A 13,447-nucleotide genomic window follows, 5' to 3' on the forward strand; every position below is an offset into this window, starting at 1 on the left:
GTGGATCTATAACGTCTAACTTCAGATCCAGATATAATATGGTAATACGTGCCCTAAGGTGGATCTATAACGTCTACCTGCAGATCCAGATATAATATGGTAATACGTGCCCTAAGGTGGATCTATAACGTCTACCTGCAGATCCAGATATAATATGGTAATACGTGCCCTAAGGTGAATCTATAACGTCTACCTTCAGATCCAGATATAATATGGTAATATGTGCCCTAAGGTGGATCTATAACGTCTACCTGCAGATCCAGATATAATATGGTAATATGTGCCCTAAGGTGGATCTATAACGTCTACCTGCAGATCCAGATATAATATGGTAATACGTGCCCTAAGGTGGATCAGATCTATAACATCTAACTACAGATCCAGATATAATATGGTAATACGTGCCCTAAGGTGGATCTATAACGTGTAACTTGAGATCCAGATATAATATGGTAATACGTGCCCTAAGGTGGATCTATAACGTCTACCTGCAGATCCAGATATAATATGGTAATACGTGCCCTAAGGTGGATCTATAACGTATAACTTCAGATCCAGATATAATATGGTAATATGTAAGGTGGATCTATTATGTCTACCTGCAGATCCAGATATAATATGGTAATACGTGCCCTAAGGTGGATCTATAACGTCTACCTGCAGATCCAGATATAATATGGTAATATGTGCCCTAAGGTGGATCTATAACGTCTACCTTCAGATCCAGATATAATATGGTAATACGTGCCCTAAGGTGGATCTATAACGTCTACCTGCAGATCCAGATATAATATGGTAATACGTGCCCTAAGGTGGATCTATAACGTCTAACTTCAGATCCAGATATAATATGGTAATATGTGCCCAAAGGTGGATCTATAACGTGTAACTTCAGATCCAGATATAATATGGTAATACGTGCCCTAAGGTGGATCTATAACGTCTACCTGCAGATCCAGATATAATATGGTAATACGTGCGCTAAGGTGGATCTATAACGTCTACCTGCAGATCCAGATATAATATGGTAATACGTGCCCTAAGGTGGATCTATAACGTGCCCTACCTGCAGATCCAGATATAATATGGTAATACGTGCCCTAAGGTGGATCTATAACGTCTACCTGCAGATCCAGATATAATATGGTAATACGTGCCCTAAGGTGGATCTATAACGTGTAACTTCAGATCCAGATATAATATGGTAATACGTGCCCTAAGGTGGATCTATAACGTCTACCTGCAGATCCAGATATAATATGGTAATACGTGCCCTAAGGTGGATCTATAATGTGTAACTTCAGATCCAGATATAATATGGTAATACGTGCCCTTAGGTGGATCTATAACGTCTACTGCAGATCCAGATATAATATGGTAATATGTGCCCTAAGGTGGATCTATAACGTCTACCTGCAGATCCAGATATAATATGGTAATACGTGCCCTAAGGTGGATCTATAACGTCTACCTTCAGATCCAGATATAATATGGTAATACGTGCCCTAAGGTGGATCTATAACGTCTACCTGCAGATCCAGATATAATATGGTAATACGTGCCCTAAGGTGGATCTATAACGTCTAACTTCAGATCCAGATATAATATGGTAATACGTGTGCCCTAAGGTGGTTCTATAACGGTTAACTTCAGATTCAGATATAATATGGTAATATGTATCCTGAGGTGGATCTATAAGGTCTACCGGCAGATCAAGATATAATATGGTAATATGTGATCTAAGTTTGATCTATAACGTGTACCTGCAGATCCAGATATAATATGGTAATATGTGCCCTAAGGTGGATCTATAACATCTACCTGCAGATCCAGATTTAATATGGTAATACGTGCTCTAAGGTGAATCTATAACAGTTAACTTCAGATTCAGATATAATATGGTAATAGGTGCCCTAAGGTGGATCTATAACATCTACCTGCAGATCCAGATATAATATGATAATTTGTGCCCTAAGGTGGATCTATAACGTCTACCTTCAGATCCAGATATAATATGGTAATACGTGCCCTAAGGTGAATCTATAACGTCTACCTTCAGATCCAGATATAATATGGTAATACGTGCCCTAAGGTGAATCTATAACGTCTACCTGCAGATCCAGATATAATATGGAAATACGTGCCCTAAGGTGGATCTATAACGTCTACCTTCAGATCCAGATATAATATGGTAATACGTGCCCTAAGGTGAATCTATAACGTCTACCTGCAGATCCAGATATAATATGATAATACGTGCCCTAAGGTGGATCTATAACGTCTACCTGCAGATCCAGATATAATATGGTAATACGTGCCCTAAGGTGGATCTATAACGTGTAACTTCAGATCCAGATATAATATGGTAATACGTGCCCTAAGGTGGATCTATAACATCTACCTGCAGATCCAGATATAATATGGTAATACGTGCCCTAAGGTGGATCTATAACGTATAACTTCAGATCCAGATATAATATGGAAATACGTGCCCTATGGTGGATCTATAACGTGTAACTTCAGATCCAGATATAATATGGTAATACGTGCCCTAAGGTGGATCTATAACGTCTAACTGCAGATCCAGATATAATATGGTAATACGTGCCCTAAGGTGGATCTATAACGTCTACCTGCAGATCCAGATATAATATGGTAATACGTGCCCTAAGGTGGATCTATAACGTCTAACTGCAGATCCAGATATAATATGGTAATACGTGCCCTAAGGTGGATCTATAACGTCTAACTGCAGATCCAGATATAATATGGTAATACGTGCCCTAAGGTGGATCTATAACGTCTAACTGCAGATCCAGATATAATATGGTAATACGTGCCCTTAGGTGGATCTATAACGTCTACCTGCAGATCCAGATATAATGTGGTAATACGAGCCCTAAGGTGGATCTATAACGTCTACCTGCAGATCCAGATATAATATGGTAATACGTGCCCTAAGGTGGATCTATAACGTCTACCTGCAGATCCAGATATAATATGGTAATATGTGCCCTAAGGTGGATCTATAATGTGTAACTTCAGATCCAGATATAATATGGTAATACGTGCCCTTAGGTGGATCTATAACGCCTTCCTGCAGATCCAGATATAATGTGGTAATATATGCGCTAAGGTGGATCTATAACGTCTACCTGCAGATCCAGATATAATATGGTAATACGAGCCCTAAGGTGAATATATAATGTCTACCTGCAGATACAGATATAATATGATAATACGTGCCCTAAGGTGGATCTATAATGTGTAACTTCAAATCCAGATATGATATGGTAATACGTGTCCTTAGGTGGATCTATAACGTCTACATGCAGATCCAGATATAATATGGTAATACGTGCCCAAAGTTGGCTCTATAACGTCTACCTGCAGATCCAAATATAATATGGTAAAACGTGCCCTAAGGTGGAACTATAACGGTTAACTTCAGATTCAGATATAATATGGTAATATGTATCCTGAGGTGGATCTATAAGGTCTACCGGCAGATCAAGATATAATATGGTAATATGTGATCTAAGTTTGATATATAACGTGTACCTGCAGATCCAGATATAATATGGTAATATGTGCCCTAAGGTGGATCTATTACATCTACCTGCAGATCCAGATATAATATGGTAATATGTGCCCTAAGGTTTGATATATAACGTGTACCTGCAGATCCAGATATAATATGGTAATATGTGCCCTAAGGTGAATCTATAACATCTACCTGCAGATCCAGATATAATATGGTAATATGTGCCCTAAGGTGAATATATAGCATCTACCTGCTGATCCAGATATGATATGGTAATACGTGCCCTAAGGTGGATCTATCACGTCAACCTTCAGATCCAGATATAATATTGTTATACGTGCCCTATGGTGAATCTATAACGTGTAACTTTAGATCCAGATATACTAATGTACGTGCCTAGGGTGGATCTATAACGTCTAACTGCAGATCCTGATATAATATGGAAATACGTGCCCTAAGGTGGATCTATAACGTATACCTGCAGATCCAGATATTATATGGTAATACGTGCCCTAATGTTGATCTATAACTTCCACCTGCTGATCCGGATATACAAATGTACGTGCCTAAGGTGGATATATAAGGTCTAACTGCAGATCCAGATATAATACGGTAATATGTGCCTATGGTGGTTCTATAACGTCTAACTGCAGATCTAGATATAATATAGTAATACGTGCCCTAAGGTGGATCTATAACGTCTATCCAGATATAATATGGTAATATGTGCCCTATGGTGAATCTATAACGTGTACCTTCAGATCGAGATATAATATGATAATACGTGCCCTAAGGTGGATATATAACGTGTAACTTCAGATCCATATATAATAAAGTAATACGTGCCCTAAGGTGGATATATAATGTCTAACTGCAGATCTAGATATAATATGGTAATACGTGGCCTAAGGTGGATCTATAACGTGTTCCCCGCAGATCCAGATATAATCGCCCTTGTGTACACTTTAAGATTTTCGGAACATATAGCCGTGTCATGTTCGGAAAGGTTAAAAGGAATTGTACATTTGATGACGTCAAAGGAGTAGCTAGTGACGTCATTAATGTAGAGTACGGTGATGAAGGCCATGCGATATGGTTTATTACAGACTTATACCACGTTACATGCGGAGCAGATATTGCCTATTACCCCATTGATAAACAGAAGTGTATCATGTATGTTATACCATACAACTTCGGACAAAACTATAATTTTAGTGTACCCTACGACTTTGTTGTGATAACAAGTTTCTTTGAAAATGGGATTTGGAGTCTTCTATCAGCCGAAACCAAGAAGATGTTCGATCCGATTGGAAATTACGTTGGCATGACTGTCAAATTTCAAAGACGTCCCCTTTTCGTATTGTTAATTTTCCTTCTACCTGTTAATGTTATTGGAGTCCTGAACCCATTTGTGTTCCTGCTACCACCTGAGCCAGGTGAGCGGAGCTGTTATGGGGTGACATTAATGCTGGCCATGGCCGTTTTTCTGTCCACTGTATCCGAAAAGCTTCCGAGTACATCAGATCCACACATAGCTCGTGTCTGTCTGTACCTTCTATTTGATTTGATTATGAGTGGACTCATCATGTTGTTTACGATACTGGGTCTGAAACTCCATACCAAAAAGGATGCACCCATTCCTGGATGGATTCAAAGGGTAGTAGTCTCGTGTACGAAGGATCGCCCTTCGTGCACCGAACACAATATAAAACGCCCCAAAGCACCAAAATGGAGACATATTCAAGTTCAAGCAATTGATGAACAATTGGTAAAGGATAAGGTCCATATTTCTGACAAAAACAAGATACCAAATGTTGATCATCGTTCTTGCTTAAAGGAGGATCAGTGCAGTGACACTACAGTAGAGAGACAGTCTTGTGCTAAATGTACAGGTCAATCTTGTTCCTGGAGGGACGTCGCTAAACTGTTTGACAGAGTCTGCTTTGGTGTGTTTTCTTGTATCCAAGTATGTCGTTTTGTTACCAACACTGTTGATTTTTTAATTTATATGAATTCGGACATATAAAATTATTTTGATTAACATTTGTGTCAGGGATGCGCCTTGTGAAATATACCAGAAACATATCTGACAATTCGCCTAGACTATTTTTTTTGCCATCTTTGCCCAATAGGCTGTGCACGTTTGACCAAAAGTGAGTAATTGACAGCCTACTATGTTTTTTGTCTGTCAATTTATCTTTGTGTTGTTCTTTTTTCTTTTAAAAGTTTCCATTTAGTAAAGAAGTTGTAACTAATGGGAAAAAAGACAAACTTTCAGAATACCAAAGTAGATAAAGGTTGTGAAAATATGTACTGAGCCTTTGAAAACCAAAAATGACATTAGCCTACTGTTCAACAAGAGAATGGTGAACACATTTGATAAGTCCATCTGTAGTTTGATATGTAACATTTTTGTCAATGTTGAAGATAATTTGTTATTCAACTTAATGGGAAAAAACTTTGATAACGTTCTGAACTGATATTGTATTTTTCATCATGTTATCTTCAATCAATCGTGTTATGTTAAGTAGTCATTACATTATCAGTAAGTTCTTACTTTCTAAACATTGTTACATTCGTTTTGTATTGATAATCGCTGTGCTATGTATTTTGCTTTCTTTCGAATACGCACCACATACATTATAGAGATCAACATTTTGGTGAAATCCTTTTGAATTCAAAAAACTTTCTACGTTGTCTATTTCATGTTGGTTTCGCTTATTCATAATACATAGTGTTTATTAATGGGTTGCTTTTCAAAATGAGCCGCTTCGGTATAGAAGCATGTACAGATTACACAGACCAACACTTTGGGGCAAGTTCTTCGTTGTAACAAGGAAACTACTGGTTATTGAAAAAAAGTGTCCAAGTACATTTTAGCAAGAGAAAGTGGTCATTGCAAGCAAGATTACATTATTGATAGACAAAAATATAACACATTGGTGCATAAATGATTTTAAAACTAGACATGCAGACGTCATAATTATAATGACAATATTTCTGGGATACATCAAAGATCTTCCATGCGGATCCGATTAATTTATATTGTACTTTTCATGATATCTTTTATGCTACAATAAATATTGCTGAAGAATGCATAAAAAAAAAAAAAAAAAGGAATTGTACAGGATATAAATCGGGCTATTGTAGCAGTCAATTCCATTACAGATTTCTGGCGGGGATAGTCAAGATTACTCAATGATTCTACTTCCATAAGTTCTGACTATTAACTAATGCCACTACTTTACCTATAATATAGGTAAAGCTGTTGCACGTGTTACCATTGTTTCTAGATTTACTCTCATTTTACATAAAATAGTTCGCATTCAAACTACTTATGGAGCGCCATAGCTTTCTCGTATACTATAATATAAGGTGTTTTCATTATATTATATGGTTTTATCATATAAGATTTGAACTTATCAATAAAAGGTGTAATAGTTGATTTGATTTGACCAATGTATCATTTGCTTCTACCATTATCTTATTTTCATTTGCCATGGTATTATTTTCTTTTATTATTATGTAAATAGATCTCACAATGACGCGATTTGGTGACATATATATTTGATTGATATCTATCATTGTTTTATTTGATGTTATCATCATTTTCATTTATCGTTATATTATTTGATTTCATCTTTATTTGAATTGATATACCATTATTACTTTACATTCATAATGAGATATAAGCGGTGTAAAGCTAGCATATTAATAATCCGAAATAAAATGCCAAAATAAATTCAAAGTAAAATCAAATATTATTCACAAACATCAGTATTTGATTGCATATATACTTTATATGGTTATATCTTTCCTTTATATGACTTGAGGCATTGGAACTCTTGCTATTGTAAACACTGCAAGTTTGTAAATTGTCTCTTGTGTACTAAAATGAGTACTTGTATCGAAACAAGACAGAAAATAACCCATGGAAAAATCGGAGTCGTAGTGGCGCTTACATCACTCATACATACAATTAAACAGTACAATCACACAATGAAAATGCATATCAATATAATGATAAAGTACAATCATGAAATGGAAAAGTATAACCATATAAAGAATATATGTAATGAATTAATGATTTTTGTGAATAATGTTAAGTAGACTCAAATAATGGTAAAATCAATCTAATAAAGATGAAATCAAATTAAATAAAGATAATCAAATCATATGATAGAATCATATAATGTAATAAACACACATATAGTATGAGACAGGTCTGTCGTTCCATACTACTTGTACATGGTCATCACTCTCTTACTTACTCATCTTTCATTCAATACGTATCCTTCTTTTTTCTCTTATATATCTCCATTTCACATTGTGTTCTATGACTTAGATATTTTAATAACCGAACTCACATTTCATTCAACACATTTGTTCACATATATTTCCATTATAGCGCATCAACAAATTAGCATCATCAATAATGCTAATTATCATCAATAATGCTAATTATCATCAATAATGCTAATTATCATCGATAATGCTAATTATATTAGATAATATAGATTTTAAATCAATGTTATCCTCTCTCGTTCTACATTTTCTCATTCTATTACAATCATACTTACTGCTCTAATAGTGCAATCAATTTAATTTTCAATGCCCTATCTTTTCCAGATATATGTGGTAAACTGATCAATTATTTGTTTATGTCTTAAAACGCAGACCCTCCCAAAACTCAAAAATAGCAAACAGCCTTCGCTTTTGGGATTATTGCAGGGTACAACCATTCAAGGGTATTCAATTGTGTATATTGATTGTTATATTCTTTCCAAGGTAATATAGTTCATCACTATATAATTCCATATATACACCATTGTTTAAAGAAAAGTGGTTTGTATTTAAATTGTATTTCGCTATTACCAATTGGCATGTTTAGGATGTCTAGCTCGGTATGATGAGAACAGTTTTGGATATTAAGCTGCCCTGAATGCTTTAGTATTTAGATGTTTATAAAAAATACAATTCAAAAGATTCTATTTGAAAATCTTAAATAAGATGTGTAGTTCATAAATCAGTGAAAGATTGATTTAATAAGATGATGTCATATTAAAAGTTAATAAATGGGTGAAAAGGTAATAGTTTTCAAACAGTATTCATTTCACAACAAGTGATTGCTTTGAGGATTGACGTCTCCACTTGTATACGACCAAGGTCAACGACTTTTGTTGTTGCTTGATAAGGGACTTGAATCAGCTTTTTGATACCTTCACAATATCGAAAAAATAACAATAAACCATAAAATCACAATTCTAGGTTTAACCATAATAAAGAATTAAATACGTATTACTGTTAACATCGACACGAAATTCATAAGAGATTTTGAAAATATATGTGCCATAATTTCCATACTCATGACTCAAGAAGAACTTTTAATACGTTATTCACGACAAAAAGCAGCAACATTTTTAGTGAAAATACTTACAATGCATAGAATTTAATTGTACAAACTCCAAAAAAGTACGAGTTCAAAATTAATTTTGGCAGTACTTCCATAAATCATGATATTTGAGTTCACAGTGCAGTAAAATGAGTACAAGTGGTTAATATCACAGAGAATACATGTTTTCTTTGTTCACTAGCTAGTCTTATATAATTCCATTTTGCTGTTACGAGAATTTTCATTGGCTTAACATTTACTTTATCAGCCAATAAAGGAAAAAATTGCGTCGCCGTTTGTAACGCCGCTTCTGATTGACTGAGATGACGGCGTAGTGATTTTATAGACAAAAGAGTCCAGAAATAAATTTTGAATATTGAAGAGATCATCTTCAGTAAATTGAATTATAAGATAGATTTTGGTGTTATATCTCCATAATATGAAAATATATTCAAGTTAATCCTTAAATAAGTACATCGATTAGCACAATGCCAAGATTACATGTCTAGTGTTTTAATCTCAACACTTTCTATGGGCATTAGTTACGTCATAGGCGTGGGTAGATGTACCCTCGTTCAATTCATTGTCCAGTATATTTACCTGTGATAATACATTATATTACATCCGGCTTACCTGTAAACCATATATTGTCTATATTCGATTACCAATACCAGAGAATTTAAATTTACTTTCTAACTAATGTGCCACTATTTTGTTAATTTATGATATGAAAACCAAATTCAAATTAACATTACAAGAAACGAGTACAAGCCAATCGAACTCTTTGTTTTGTGTCCTTCTAATTTAACCCAATATCAACGGTCCGAAAACAAATAATCAACAAAACACAGCACAAATATTCTTATGATATAAACCCAAGAAGCCAATGTGTGCTCCATCATTAAATTAACATTTATACAGTGACACCATTAATTATAAAACTATTTATACAATGACACCATTAATCATACAACTATTTATACCGTGACACCATTAATTATAAAACTATTTATACAGTGACACCATTAATTATAAATCTATTTATACAGTGACACCATTAATTATAAAACTATTTATACAGTGACACCATTAATTATAAAACTATTTATACAGTGACACCATTAATTATAAATCTATTTATACAGTGACACCGTTAATTATAAATCTATTTATACAATGACACCATTAATTATAAAACTATTTATACAGTGACACCATTAATTATAAAACTATTTATACAGTGACACCATTGATCATAAATATATTTATACAGTGACACCATTAATTATAAAACTATTTATACAGTGACACCATTAATTATAAATCTATTTATACAATGACACCATTAATTATAAAACTATTTATGCAGTGACACCATTAATCATAAAACTATTTATACAGTGACACCATTGATCATAAAACTATTTATACAGTGACACCATTAATCATAAAACTATTTATACAGTGACACCATTAATCATAAATCTATTTATACAGTGACACCATTAATTAATAAAACTATTTATACAGTGACACCATTAATCATAAATATATTTATACAGTGACACCATTAATCATAAATCTATTTATGCAGTGACACAATTAATCATAAAACTATTTACAGTGACACCATTAATCATAAAACTATTTATACAGTGACACCATTAATCATAAAATATTTATACAGTGACACATTAAATAAAACTATTTATACAGTGACACATTAACATAAACTATTTATACAGTGACACCATTAATCATAAATCTATTTATGCAGTGACACAATTAATCATAAAACTATTTATACAGTGACACCATTAATCATAAAACTATTTATACAGTGACACCATTAATCATAAATATATTTATACAGTGACACCATTAATCGTAAAACTATTTATACAGTGACACCATTAATCATAAAACTATTTATACAGTGACACCATTAATCATAAAACTATTTATACAGTGACACCATTAATCATAAAACTATTTATAAGTTCGTAAAACTATTTATACAGTGACACCATTAATCATAAAACTATTTATACAGTGACACCATTAATTATAAAACTATTTATACAGTGACACCATTAATCATAAAACTATTTATACAGTGACACCATTAATCATAAAACTATTTATACAGTGACACCATTAATCATAAAACTATTTATACAGTGACACCATTAATTATAAAACTATTTATACAGTGACACCATTAATCATAAAACTATTTATACAGTAACACGTCAAACTATTTATACAGTGACACCATTAATTATAAAACTATTTATACAGTGACACCATTAATCATAAAACTATTTATACGGTGACACCATTAATTATAAAACTATTTATACAGTGACACCATTAATTATAAAACTATTTATACAGTGACACCATTAATTATAAAACTATTTATACAGTGACACAATTAATCATAAAACTATTTATACAGTGACACCATTAATTATAAAACTATTTATACAGTGACACCATATAAATTATTATATACATACGTGACACCATTAATTATTTATTTATACAGTGACACCATTAATTATAAAACTATTTATACAGTGACACCATTAATCATAAAACTATTTATACAGTGACACCATTAATTATAAAACTTTATTTATACAGTGACACCATTAATCATAAAACTATTTATACGTGACACCATTAATCATAAAACTATTTATACAGTGACACCATTAATTAAAAAAACTATTTATACAGTGACACCATTAATCATAAAACTATTTATACAGTGACACCATTAATTATAAAACTATTTATACAGTGACACCATTAATCATAAAACTATTTATACAGTGACACCATTGATCATAAAACTATTTATACAGTGACACCATTAATTATAAAACTATTTATACAGTGACACCATTAATTAAAAAAACTATTTATACAGTGACACCATTAATCATAAAACTATTTATACAGTGACACCATTAATTATAAAACTATTTATACAGTGACACCATTAATTATCAAACTGTTGATACAGTGACACCATTTATTATAAAACTATTAATACAGTGACACCATTAATTATAAAACAGTGACACTATTTATACAGTGACACCATTGATCATAAATCTATTTATACAATGACACCATTGATCATAAATCTATTTATACAGTGACACCATTAATCGTAAATCTATTTATACAGATATAACACATTTAAACATACATAAAACAAAAAGTATGTGGTCGTCACTAATGTCTAGAAAGAATCTTATATTTTTGTCCGTGGTTTTCACAGCTTAATTCATCCAAATTTATGCTATACAAGATATTATTGAAGAAAAATAGCACGTCAAATTATTTGTCCAGTTATACCACAATAAAATAGCTTAAATTGTTGGTACATAAACATGGTAAATATTTAAAATGATGTATGTTTTACATGTAACAGATTATATTACATACAAGAAAATCATTGTCAGTTCAAAATATCCCTAATGCTCCTATTAAGTAAGCGCTTCACGAATACATCCGAATACGGAAATTTCTAAATTTCAATTCCAATATTCCTATACATAGTTAAACCTAATTTGTATAAATTATCTAAATCTTCGTATTAAAACGATATATTACAATTTTTTTTTCGTCAGAGGAAGTGTGTATTGGACAGATGATGTAATGACATTTGCATTGACTAAGTGTGCAATAAGCGACATGGTACTAGGTTAAACACAGAGGCGTGTTCAGGATTGCGAGTGCTCGCGAGACAAGAAATTTTCAGAGCGGTAGGTGGTGCTCGAACACCCATTCGATATGGTGGTCTCTTGCTTTGGCACAATTATCAGAATATATATGTTTTGTATTAATTCCCAAAAAAGGGCTCCGTTCATGTCCGTTCAGAAACGAGCGCCCGCGAACGCTTGCGAGGACTCGCCATCCTGAACACACCTCTGCTGGCTCATCACTAGATGACAAACCGTCCCTACAGATCGTGCTGTCGGGTGATATCGTGGAGTGCGCCTGTACTTTACTTTGTTTGTAACTCACGTTCAATTTGATGTAATGGAAAACGGGTAAAGTTTCAACCGTAATAACACTGTAATACGTATTGTCGAGTTTACACGTACTTCTGTATCATATTAAATGGGTAGGGCATATGTTGCATACTAAATTAATTATTAACCAGTTGCTATAATAATGAATTCCGTATAAGCTATCAGGTTTAATTGAAAAAGACACATATTTTATTTCACAATGAGTAAATGGTAACACAGATAGTGTGCCACTGTATCACCAATCCCGTATCGTTAATGTTCAAAGAATGCTCCAAACTCGAAATTTCTTGAACATTTCTTTCACTTAAGCATTGATGTCACAATGTTTTTAACTTCATCGGGGTATGAAAGAAATTTTGTTAACAAACTGAGTGAATCCGCGTAGCGGATTCTCCCATAAGTTTGCTAACAAAATTCATTTAATAACCCGATGAATTAAAAAAAAGTAACATCAATGCT

Source organism: Argopecten irradians, chromosome 7 (assembly GCF_041381155.1).
Source record: "Argopecten irradians isolate NY chromosome 7, Ai_NY, whole genome shotgun sequence".
NCBI lineage: Eukaryota > Metazoa > Mollusca > Bivalvia > Pectinida > Pectinidae > Argopecten > Argopecten irradians.